This window comes from Pristiophorus japonicus, chromosome 8 (genome assembly GCF_044704955.1).
Source record: "Pristiophorus japonicus isolate sPriJap1 chromosome 8, sPriJap1.hap1, whole genome shotgun sequence".
Taxonomy (NCBI): Eukaryota; Metazoa; Chordata; class Chondrichthyes; family Pristiophoridae; genus Pristiophorus; species Pristiophorus japonicus.
Window position 1 is genome coordinate 196988406 of NC_091984.1, and position 12979 is coordinate 197001384.

General features: G+C 43.6%; 1 protein-coding gene across 3 annotated transcripts in view; it reads left to right on the plus strand.

The window, feature by feature from the left end:
* rbm19 (RNA binding motif protein 19) overlaps positions 1-12979 on the plus strand; it is a 373516-nt gene that overhangs the window by 318641 nt on the left and 41896 nt on the right. The window contains exon 25 of one of the 3 annotated variants that reach the window (XM_070887717.1): positions 4104-4177. The exons of the other annotated variants lie outside the window; for them this stretch is intronic. The gene's annotated coding sequence lies outside the window, so the exon portion shown is untranslated. Of the gene's footprint in view, positions 1-4103; positions 4178-12979 lie in introns of those variants that run through there. 3 annotated transcript variants of the gene reach the window in all.

Below are 12979 nucleotides of genomic sequence, written 5' to 3' on the forward strand. Positions count from 1 at the left end.
ATTGCAATTGCATTGAATAAATGGAAATATTACTTACACTTAACTACTTGACCAAGGTCCTGCCACTTTTTACACTGGCCTCCAGATCTCGTGGTGGTCACCATTGCGCAGTAATCTTCTGCAACTTGGTTCCTGTGTTTCTTCTTTTCTTTGGGTGGAACTTTTATGTGATCACTGCTGGTGTCCCGCTCCTGCCGTCTGGTCTCAATCACAGTAACTAGTGTCTCCACTTCATCCTGTAAGAAATTCTTGGTCCTTGCACTGTGTTGCATCTTGTACTGCTGCAGATCCGATTTTTCCAATGCTCTCACACAGCATTCCTTCTCGCACACACAACTGGCTCTTTAAAATTGGCCTATTGCCACCCCGGAGCTGTACTGCGCATGCTTTTTTGGCGCAGACAGCAGGCTCCACCCCCTTGAGGTGACTGGACCCGCTGCGCGGTGCCAAATTTGAATTATACATCAGGGAAATTTTTCGGCAAAATATTTCTGGCCTTGAAAAACGGGTGTAACTTTGGCAATACGCCAGAAAATGGGCTTGGGCAAAATTGAGCCCAATAATCGTACCTTCATGTGGTATGCAGAGTAAGGCATTCACTTCTCTTTTCACACTCTTAACTTTTCCCACATGTTGACATCATACTTTCTTGTGGCACAAAGGTTATTGATCCCTCTTTTTATCCATTATTTCACAAACTTCTGAATAATGTTCTATGATGTCTATTCAAGCAACTTTGCCACCAATGAAAATAGGACCAAAGATCTCTTGAACTCTGTGCGTACTTGTAGAAGCAAAAGAAAATTAGGTGCTCTAGTATCAAAGCAGTGATTTGTATTGTCCCATGCTGTCAGCTGGCAGGGCATGATGGCTTTGGTAGTACTAAAGGGCAGTAGCCATTTGATGACACCACATATGCTTGCAAAGCACCATTTGCAGTGTCATGAATTAAGGTATTGGAGCTTTAACCTTGCAAAAGGATATGCAGTCTGACTGCTGACTTCACATCAGTTCTTGAAGGGCCAATGAATCTACCTCTTCCTGCAGATATTGGCCGAGAATTTACTGTTTAAAAAAAAAATAACAGTGGGGCTCATGGTGCTCACCGTGATTTATGCAGACAGCAAAATCTGGCGAGCACACATGCGCAGTTAAACGCTAAATCCGGAAGCTTCTGTCCGAGATGCGTTGCTCTGCCGTAAGCTGCGTAAAAACAGCATCTAGCTGTCTGGCTCTCATTCAAATGTATTGAGTGCTGTGATGTTTCTGTACCGATGCCATAGATACAGACTAAATTTGCCACAGAAAGTTGGGCTTGTCCATTTCAGTCTAAGTATCCTTTTTAATGGTGTGATAAGTCTGCCAAACAACCTCTCTGGCACGGAAAATTAACTTTTACATGTGTGGCGTTTCATTCCTGCAACTTTTAATTGTTAGAGATTTTTTTAAATCTTTCTCTTTTTCCCCTCTCAATCCAATCTTTCTTTCCTTCTCTTTATTTTGTTTTCTATACTTCATCATCATAGGCAGTCCCTTGGAATAGAGGAAGACTTGCTTCCACTCTTAAAATGAGTCCTTAGGTGGCTGAACAGTCCAATACGAGAATCACAGTCCCTGTCACAGGTGGGACAGATAGACGTTGAGGGAAAGGGTGGGTGGGACAGGTTTGCCGCACGCTCTTTCCACTGCCTGTGCTTGATTTCTGCATGCTCTCGGCGATGAGACTCGAGGTGCTCGGCGCCTTCCCGGATGCACTTCCTCACTTAGGGCGGTCTTTGGCCAGGGACTCCCAGGTGTCATTGGGGCTGTTGCACTTTTTCAGGGAGACTTTCAGGGTATCCATGTAACGTCTCCTCTGTCCACCTTTGGCTCATTTGCCGTGAAGGAGTTCCGAGTAGAGCACTTGCTTTGGGAGTCTCATGTCTGGCATGCGAACGATGTGGCCTGCCCAGCAGAGTTGATCAAGTGAGTTCAGTGCTTCAATGCTGGGGATGTTGGCCTGGTCGAGGACGCTAATGTTGGTGCGTCTGTCCTCCGAGGGGATTTGTAGGATCTTGCGGAGGCATCATTAGTGGTATTTCTCCAGCGACTTGAGGTGTCTACTATACATGGTCCATGTCTCTGAATCATACAGGAGGGCGGATATTACTACAGCCCTGTAGACTATAAGCTTGGTGGCAGATTTGAGGGCCTGGTCTTCAAACACTCTTTTCCCCAGCGGCCGAAGGTTACACTGGTGCACTGGAGGCGGTGTTGAATCTCGTCATCAATGTCTGCTCTTGTTGATAAGAGGCTCCTGAGGTATGGGAAATGGTCCATGTTGTCCAAGGCCACGCCGTGGATCTTGATGACTGGGAGTCAGTGCTGTGCACGAGGACAGGATGGTGGAGGACCTTTGACTTACGGATGTTTAGTGTAAAGCCCATGCTTTCATATGCCTCAGTAAATACATCGACTATGCCCTTGAGTTCAACCTCTGTATGTGCGCAGACGCAGGTGTCGTCCACGTACTGTAGCTCGACGACAGAGGTTGGGGTGGTCTTGGTCCTGGCCTGGAGACAGCGAAGGTTGAATAGATTCCCACTGGTTCTGTTGTTTAATTCCACTCCAGCGGGGAGCTTGTTGAGTGAGGTGGAGCATGGCAGCGAGGAAGATTGAGAAGAGGGTTGGGGCGATGGCGCAGCCCTGTTTGACCCCAGTCTGGACGTGGATTGGGTCTGATGGATCCATTGGTAAGGATCACGGCCTGCATGTCGTCATGGAGCAGGCAGAGGATGGTGACGAACCTTTGGGGGCATCGGAAACGGAGGAGGATGCTCCAGGATGCTCCTCGTGGTTGACAGTGTCAAAGGCCTTTGTATGGTCGAAGGCCATGTATAAGGCCTGGTGCAGTTCCCTGCAAAAGTCATGTCCATTTTGCTCCGTAGGGGAGGAAATCCACACTGTGACTCCAGGAGGAGCTCCTCAGCCACAGGGAGAAGACGGATGAGGAGGACTTGAGCGACGACTTTCCCAGTGGCTGATAACGGAGATTCCTCTGTAATTGCCGCAGTCGGACTTGTCCCCTTTTTTTAAAGATGGTCACGATCACTGCAAAAATTACTGTACTTGATTTGATATTGAATTCATAATTCTAACTTAAACTGTTTCAGACTCTGCATTGTTCATTCATAATTCTTCAATCTGATTGTTTAAGAGGATACACAGTAGCTTGCCCTATTCACACAGGTCCCAGATCCCCTCTGAAGGGTGCCACGCCATTTCGTTCTCCCACTTGCAGCAACTTGTTATGCAAAAGCTCCTGGACATGTAATGGTTCATACAGTAAATTCTGGCCCAAGGTAGTGGATTATAATCTATCTTTTTTCAAATGTTACTTTTAGGTAACAATTATAATAATTCTTTAGATGCATTTATTGTCCACATGCCATGCTTTCCATCTTCCTTTGCTTTGGACTAATGGATATTAATTGATAATATAATATTAGTCCCAGGTGTGTGCCACATTTAATAGTGCAGTTTACCTGTTATGTAAGTAGTTGGTTTACATATAGTTGGTTTTGTTTTTAAACCCTTGTTTCAGGGTTAAGATATTGAGATCCTTTCAGGCCACTTATAATGCAGGAAGAAGAAAATCGTATGTTACTGCCCAAAAGTAACTTAAAAGGACAGTTATCCCTTTTAATTATTGCTGGTTGATAAGCAACCTATCTATGTGATGGATACCTTCCTTCAAAGGATGATAACTACAGTTCCTAAAGGCAAGTTTCCTACTTTTTACTCCAGTAAAATGTCAATTCCTGCAGATAGAATTGAAGTCTGTTAATTGGAATGTCCTAATGGAAACTAAATTGCCATATTTTGTTGTATGTAATTAAGTGAAAGCTATCAGGACTGATTTAAATATACTGAGAATCAAATGGTGCCTGGGAAAATATCCCTTATAAAGGAATATTTTCTTCATTAATTACTTCCCTATTAACTGGTGTCAAGTATACTGTGAACTTTTTAAACAAAACTGAGGTGAGGGATGGGGAAATTGTACAATTATCTAGTTACTTCAATTTAATATATTTTTTTTGTACCCAACTTCCATTTTCAAGGGCCGTCGATCAAGTGGACTGCATTGTCCTGGATGGTGTCGAGTTTCTTGAATGTTGTAGCTGCACCCTTTTAAACCTCAATTTCACTAGGTTTTCAACTTAAAATTGCTATTCTGAAAGATTTTTCAACTTTCATAACAAATAAGATGAATTCTTTCAGCTAGCACGTACATTTCTTAAACATTATGTCCTGATACATACAAAGAAAATGGACACACCCTTTCTGAATCAAGAAGTTAAAGGGACAACTTTTGACTAGGTCTCTGTATAACACAATTCTAAGCTGGTTATTAGGCAGTTGATGGAAGTGATGCAAATTGCCTCATCTTCCAGTTTCTTCAGCCGAAATAAAGCATGTTGCTGCTATTCAGCACCTCCCCAGTCAGCCGCTGTTGAGCAAGAAACTCACCTTGGGAATGACAGACGAAAACCTCCATTCCAGCACTTCTGGCACTGCACACCATTACACAAGTTAACTGTATCACTGATCCATCTGGAACAGTTCATTTGTAATCTTCTTTGTTTTATGTAAATTCAATCCTATTTGTTTTCCATTTTGGTGCAAAAATTATGCTACAGCTCACAATATTTGTGAATAGAGTTTACTTCAAAAAGCGTATCATAAGAAGCTATGGATGTCATACTTTGATGACCTGTAGTTGAATAAATAACAAAATAAAGAGGATGATGTTGGCACCAGCTACTGTGCTTTCTGATTGGTCTGTAATGCATCTGAGATAATTCTGTGACGGTATGTGATTTGATTGGTGGCAATTTTGATAACATTTAGGCTTCCCCAGCATTAATATCTCCCTTTCATAATAACAGAAGAACATAAGAATTAGGAACAGGAGTGGGCCATCGAGCCCCTCGAGCCTGCTCCGCCATTCAACAAGATCATGGCTGATCTGGCCGTGGACTCAGCTCCACTTACCCGCCTGCTCCCCATAACCCTTAATTCCCTTATTGGTTAAAAATCTATCTATCTGTGATTTGAATACATTCAATGAGCTAGCCTCAACTGCTTCCTTGGGCAGAGAATTCCACAGATTCACAACCCTCTGGGAGAAGAAATTCCTTCTCAACTCGGTTTTAAATTGTCTCCCCCGTATTTTGAGGCTGTGCCCCCTAATTCTAGTCTCCCCAACCAGTGGAAACAACCTCTCTGCCTCTACCTTGTCTATCCCTTTCATTATTTTAAATGTTTCTATAAGATCACCCCTCATCTTTCTGAACTCCAACGAGTAAAGACCCAGTCTACTCAATCTATCATCATAAGGTAACCCCCTGATCTCCGGAATCAGCCTAGTGAATCGTCTCTATCCCTCCAAAGCTAGTATATCCTTCCTTAAGTAAGGTGACCAAAACTGCACACAGTACTCCAGGTGCGGCCTCACCAATACCCTATACAGTTGCAGCAGGACCTCCCTGCTTTTGTACTCCATCCCTCACGCAATGAAGGCCAACATTCCATTCGCCTTCCTGATTACCTGCTGCACCTGCAAACTAACGTTTTGGGATTCATGCACAAGGACCCCCAGGTCCCTCTGCACCGCAGCATGTTGTAATTTCTCCCCATTCAAATAATATTCCCTTTTACTGTTTTTTTTTCCCAAGGTGGATGACCTCACACTTTCCGACATTGTATTTCATCTGCCAAACCTTAGCCCATTCGCTTAACCTATCTAAATCTCTTTGCAGCCTCTCTCTGTCCTCTACACAACCCGCTTTCCCACTAATCTTTGTGTCATTTGCAAATTTTGTTACACTACACTCCGTCCCCTCATCCAGGTCATCTATGTATATTGTAAACAGTTGTGGTCCCAGCACCGATCCCTGTGGCACACCACTAACCACCGATTTCCAACCCGTAAAAGATCCATTTATCCTGACTCTCTGCTTTCTGTTAGCTAGCCAATTCTCTATCCATGCTAATACATTTCCTCTGACTCCGCGTACCTTTATCTTCTGCAGTAACCTTTTGTGTGGCACCTTATCGAATGCCTTTTGGAAATCTAAATACACCACATCCATCAGTACACCTCTATCCACCATGCTCATTATATCCTCAAAGAATTCCAGTAAATTAGTTAAACATGATTTCCCCTTCATGAATCCATGTTGCGTCTGCTTGATTGCACTATTCCTATCTAGATGTCCCGCTATTTCTTCCTTAATGATGGCTTCAAGCATTTTCCCCACTACAGATGTTAAACTAACCGGCCTATAGCTACCTGCCTTTTGTCTGCCCTCTTTTTTAAACAGAGGGGGGTTACATTAGCTGCTTTCCAATCTGCTGGTACCTCCTCAGAGTCCAGAGAATTTTGGTAGATTATCACGAATGCATCTGCTATGACTTCCGCCATCTCTGTTAATACCCTGGGATGCTTTTCATCAGGACCAGGGGACTTGTCTACCTTGAGTCCCATTAGCCTGTCCAGCACTACCACCCTAGTGATAGTGATTATCTCAAGGTACTCCCTTCCCACATTCCCGTGACCAGCAATTTTTGGCATGGTTTTTGTGTCTTCCACTGTGAAGACCGAAGCAAAATAATTGTTTAAGGTCTCAGCCATTTCCACATTTCCCATTATTAAATCCCCCTTCTCATCATCTAAGGGACCAACATTTACTTTAGTCACTCTTTTACGTTTTATATATCGGTAAAAGCTTTTATCTGTTTTTATGTTTTGCGCAAGTTTACTTTCGTAATCTATCTTTGCTTTCTTTATTGCTTTTCGTCATTCTTTGCTGTCGTTTAAAATGTTCCCAATCTGCTAGTTTTCCACTAACCTTGGCCACCTTATACGCATTGGTTTTTAATTTGATACTCTCCTTTATTTCCTTGGTTATCCACGGCTGGTTATCCCTTCTCTTACCGCCCTTCTTTTTCACTGGAATATATTTTTGTTGAGCACTATGAAAGAGCTCCTTAAAAGACCTCCACTGTTCCTCAATTGTGCCACCGTTTAGTCTGTGTTTCCAGTCTACTTTAGCCAACTCTGCCCTCATCCCACTGTAGTCCCCTTTGTTTAAACATAGTATGCTCGTTTGAGACACTACTTCCTCACCCTCAATCTGTATTACAAATTTAACCATACTGTGATCACTCATTCCGAGAGGATCTTTTACTCGGAGATCGTTTATTATTCCTGTCTTATTACACAGGACCAGATCTAAGATAGCTTGCTCCCTTGTAGGTTCTGTAACATACTGTTCTAAGAAACAATCCCGTATGCATTCTATGAATTCCTCCTCAAGGCTACCCCGTGCGATTTGATTTGACCAATCGATATGTAGGTTAAAATCCCCCATGATTACTGCCTTTTTCACATGCCTCCATTATTCCCTTGATTATTGCCCGCCCCACCAGTGACTTTTCCCCTTCCTATCTCTAATCTCCACCCACAATGATTCAACATTTTGTTCCTTAGAGCCAATATCGTCTCTCACAACTGCACTGATATCATCCTTTATTAACAGAGCTACCCCACCTCCTTTCCCTTCTTGTCTATCTTTCCGAATTGTCAGATACCCCTGTATGTTTAATTCCCAGTCTTGGCCACCCTGCAACCACGGTTCTGTAATGGCCATCAAATCATACCCATTTGTAATGATTTGTGCTGTCAACTCACTTACTTTATTTCGAATGCTGCGTGCATTTAGGTAGAGTGTTTTAATACTAGTTTTTAAACCATGATTTTTAGTTTTGACCCCTCCTGCAGCCCCTTTATCTTCATACATATTGTCCCTTCCTATCACCTTGTGGTTTACACTTACCCCAGTGCTACTCTGCTCTGTTGCCTCCTGCCTTTTGCATTCTTTCTTGGGGTCCTGTTCATCTGAGCTCTCACCCACTCTAACTAGCTCAGAGACCTCTCCTGGGTTCCGAATACTCCTTGCATTGAGGAACCGAGCTTTCATGCTTGTCTTTTTATTACACTTTGACCCTTTAGAATTTTGCTGTACAGTGGCCCTTTTTGTTTTTTGCATTGGGTTTCTCTGCCCTCCACTTTTACTCATCTCCATTCTGTCTTTTGCTTCTGTCTCCATTTTGTTTTCCTCTGTCTCCCTGCATTGGTTCCCATCCCCCTGCCATATTAGTTTAACTCCTCCCCAATAGCACTAGCAAACACTCCCCCTAGGACATTGGTTCCGGTCCTGCCCAGGTGCAGACCATCCGGTTTGTACTGGTCCCACCTCCCCCAGAACCGGTTCCAATGCCCCAGGAATTTGAATCCCTCCCTGCTGCACCAATGCTCAAGCCACATATTCATCTGAGCTATCCTGCGATTCCTACTCTGACTAGCACGTGGCACTGGTAGCAATCCCGAGATTACTACTTTTGAGATCCTACGTATTAATTTAGCTCCTAGCTCCTTAAATTCGTCTCGTAGGACTTCATCCCTTTTTTTTAAACCTATATTGTTGATACCAATGTGCACCACAACAACTGGCTGTTCACCCTCCCTTTTCAGAATGTCCTGCACCCACTCCGAGACATCCTTGACCCTTGAACCAGGGAGACAACATACCATCCTGGAGTCTCGGTTGTGGCCGCAGCAACGCCTATCTATTCCCCTTACAATTGAATCCCCTATCACTATCGCTCTCACACTCTTTTTCCTGCCCTCCTGTGCAGCAGAGCCAGCCATGGTGCCATGAACTTGGCTGCTGCTACCCTCCCCTGATGAGTCATCCCCCTCAACAGTACTCAAAGCGGTGTATCTGTTTTGCAGGGGGATGACCGCAGGAGACCCCTGTACTACATTCCTTGCACTGCTCTTCCTGCTGGTCTTCCATTCCCTAACTGGCTGTGGACTCTTCACCTGCGGTAAGACCAACTCGCTACACGTGCTACTCACGTCATTCTCAGCATCGTGGATGCTCCAGAGTAAATCCACTCTCAGGAGGCGTCCCTGATTTCCCACATAGTACAGGAGGAGCATAACACTTGTCAGAGCTCGTCTGCCATGACTTAACCCTTAGATTAACTTAAATTGGCAACAACAGTGCTAAATGTTGCTCACTGATCTAGAAGAGAAAAAAGAAAAACTACTTACCAATCACCAGCCAATCAATTACCCCCTTGGCTGTGACGTCACCTTTCTATTTCTTTTTTGCCTTCTTCCTGTAGCTGCACAAGCTGGACCTTTTGTAGGCCTCTCTGACTCCCGACTCAGCGACACGCCTCTGACTCACGGGCTCCCGACTCAGCGACGCACCCTATCTGCGATAATTTTCAAAATATGGCATTTGTACACCCAGTAGCATGTTAACGGCGCTGTCATCACTGAGCACTGACACGAGCTTTCACGTGTGCTCTGTGGTGCACTTTGTGCTGCAGGTGCTGTCATGTGTACACCATCATTACTGAAAGTGCCTGGCCTGCTGCAGGCTGCTGTCCACTCATCCAAAACTGTTGGCAGAACAACACAGGCTTTAGCCCAGCATTGGTGTGGATTTGAAATATGCAAACCAATTGCAGGATTTTTAATAGTCACTCTGTTACCTTTTTGAGCACTTTCCCACTCTTCTTCCCCCGCCGCCCCACCACAGCCCTCAAGGTTTACTGATGCATCTAATAGTAAGAAATCTATAATCAAACAAATTGTATCCTTTAGCCAAGTGATTACTTAGTTGTGATCTGGTTCATGCTAGATGTCAAATGAAACTAATTTGGCCACAAAGTAATGTTTACAGGACAGATGTTTACATGTTTCTAAGTACCTTTATTTATTTTTGTTTTTTTATTTAAAGAATATATTTTGTTCAAAAATAAACAAACCAAATTATCTTAAAAATTGATAATTTTGAGAGGCTTGATATTTTGATTTTCTTTTTCATTCGTACATATTTTGAAAGATGCAATAGGTTGTGGTAAAAGGAAAATTGGAAATATCAGTCCAAGTTCCCCAAAGCCTTTCCACCAACTGCAAGGCCCGTCATGAGGGTGATGGAATACTCGCCACTTGCCTGGATGGCTGCAGCTCCAACAACACTCTAACGCGACACCATCCAAGATAATGCAGTCCACTTGATCGACAGTCCATCCACCACCTTGGAAAAACACCCACTCCCTCCACTACCGGCACACAGTGGCTGCAGTGTGTACTATCTACAGGATGCATTGCAGCAACTCGTCAATGCTTCTTTGATAATACCTCCCAAACCCGTGACCTCCACCACCTGGAAGGACGAGTACATCAAGTGCATGGGAACGCAATCACCTCCAACGCACACCATCCTGAATTGGATACATATCTCCACTCCATCGCTATATCAAAATCCTGGAACTCCCTATCTAACAGCACTGTGGGAGTACGTCACCACCTGGACTACAGAGGTTCAAGAAGGCTCCAGCTTATCACTTCATCACAACGATGTCACTGGGTTTGAAACTCAAGCCAGATTATTCCCTACTTAGACAATGGCAGAGAAAATTGGAGAGAGAATTCGCCCCAAGACCCAGCAACATTGGCACAGTGATAGGACCTGGTTAACCTACCTTTTCAGCTGAGGATGAGGTACATCAAAGAGAAGGAAAGAAAATATCAACACCAAACGGAGAAATCTAAACCTTAAAGTTATCACATTTACATAGATTGGGAATTAAAATGAGCTTTCACTCATTCGCACCACACAAGTGCCAGACTATTGTCATCTCCAACACGAGAATCTAGCCACCTTCCCTTGACATTCAACGGGATTACCATCACCGAATCTCCCAACATCAACATCCTAGGGGTCGTCATTGACTAGAAACTTAACTGGACCAGCGACACACATACTGTGACTACAAGAGCATGTCAGAGGCTGATTAATAAACAATCTCCTAGTAAAGGATCCCCTCTGAATTAGTGATCATAGCATGATTCAATTTCAAATCCAGATGGAGGGTGAGAAAGTTGGATCTCTAACCAGCGTACCAAGCTTAAATAAAGGAGGCTATGAAGGTATGAGGACAGAGTTGGGTAAAGTGGACTGGGAAAATAGTCCACTAAGTTAAAGTGTAGGACGGTTGATGAACAGTGGTGTACATTTAAGGAGATATTTCACAACTCCCAAGAAAAATATATTCCAGTGAAGAGGAAAGGGTGTAAGAGAAAAGATAGCCATCCATGGCAAACTAAGGATATTAAGGACGGTATCCAATTAAAAACAAGGACATACAAGGTGGCCAAAATTAGTGGGAGGACAGAAGACTGGGAAGCTTTTAAAAGCCAGCAAAGACCGACTTAGAAAAAATGATTAAGAAAGGGAAGATAGACTATGAAAGTAAACTCGCATAAAATATAAAAACAGATCGTAAGAGTTTCTATAGGTATATAAAAAGGAAAAGAGTGGCTAAAGTAAATGCTGGTCCCTTCGAGGACGAGACCGGGAAATTAGTTATGGGGAACATGGAGATGGCAGAACCTCTGAACAAATATTTTGTATCAGTCTTTACGATAGAGGACACTAACAGTATTCCAACAGTGGATAGTCAAGGGGTTATAGGGGGGAAGGAACGTAACACAATCACAATCACAAAGGAGGTGGTACTCAGTAAGATAATGGGGCTAAAGGCAGATAAATCCCCTGGACCTGATGGCTTGCATCCTAGGGTCTCAAGAGAAGTAGCGGCAGGGATTGTGGATGCATTGGTTGTAATTTACCAAAATTCCCTGGACTTTGGGGAGGTCCCAGCAGATTGGAAAACTGCAAATGTAATGCCCCTATTTTTAAAAAAAGGAGGCAGGCAAAAAGCAGGAAACTATAGACCAGTTAGCCTAACATCTGTAGTTGGGAAAATGTTGGAGTCTATTATTGAAGAAGCAGTAGCAGGAAATTTGGAAAAGCAAAATTCGGTCAGGCTTAGTCGGCATGGATTTATGAAGGGAAAGTCATGTTTGACAAATTTTCTAGAATTCTTCGAGGATGTTACGAACAGGCTGGATAAAGGTGAACCAGTGGATGTGGTGTATTTGGACTTCCAGAAGGTATTTGACAAGCTACCACATAAAAGGTTACTGCACAAGACAAAAGTTCACGGGGTTGGGGGTAATGTATTAGCATGGATAGAGGATTGGCTAACTAACAGAAAACAGAGAGTCGGGATAAATGGTTCATTCTCTGGTTGGCAACCAGTAACTAGTGGGGTGCCACAGCAATCAATGCTGGGACCCCAACTATTTACAATCTATTAACGACTTGGAAGAAGGGACTGAGTGTAACGTAGCCAAGTTTGCTGACGATACAAAGATGGGAGGAAAAGCAATGTGTGAGGAGGACACAAATAATCTAAGTGAGTGGGCAAAAATTTGGTAGATAATGTTGGGAAGTGTGAGGTCATGCACTTTGGCAGAAAAAAATCAAAGAGCAAGTTATTGTTTAAATAGAGAAAGATTGCAAAGTGCCGCAGTACAGTGAGACCTGGGGATACTTGTGCATGAAACGCCAAAGGATATTATGCAGGTACAGAAAGTAATCAGGAAGGCCAATGGTATCTTGGCCTTTATTGCATAGGGGATGGAGTATAAAAGCAGGGAAGTCTTGCTACAGCTATATAAGGTATTGGTGAGGCCACACCTGGAATACTGCGTGCAGTTTTGGTTTCCATATTTACGAAAGGATATACTTGCTTTGAAGGCAGTTCAGAGAAGGTTCACTTGGTTGCTCCGGGGATGAGGGGGTTGACTTATGAGAAAAGGTCGAGTAGGTTGGGCCTCTACTCATTGGAATTGAGAAGAATGAGAGGTGATCTTATCGAAACGTATAAGATTATGTTGTGGCTTGACAAGGTGGGTGCAGAGAGGATGTTTCCACTGATGGGGGAGACTAGAACTAGAGGGCATGATCTTAGAATAAGGGGCCGCCCATTTAAAACCGAGATG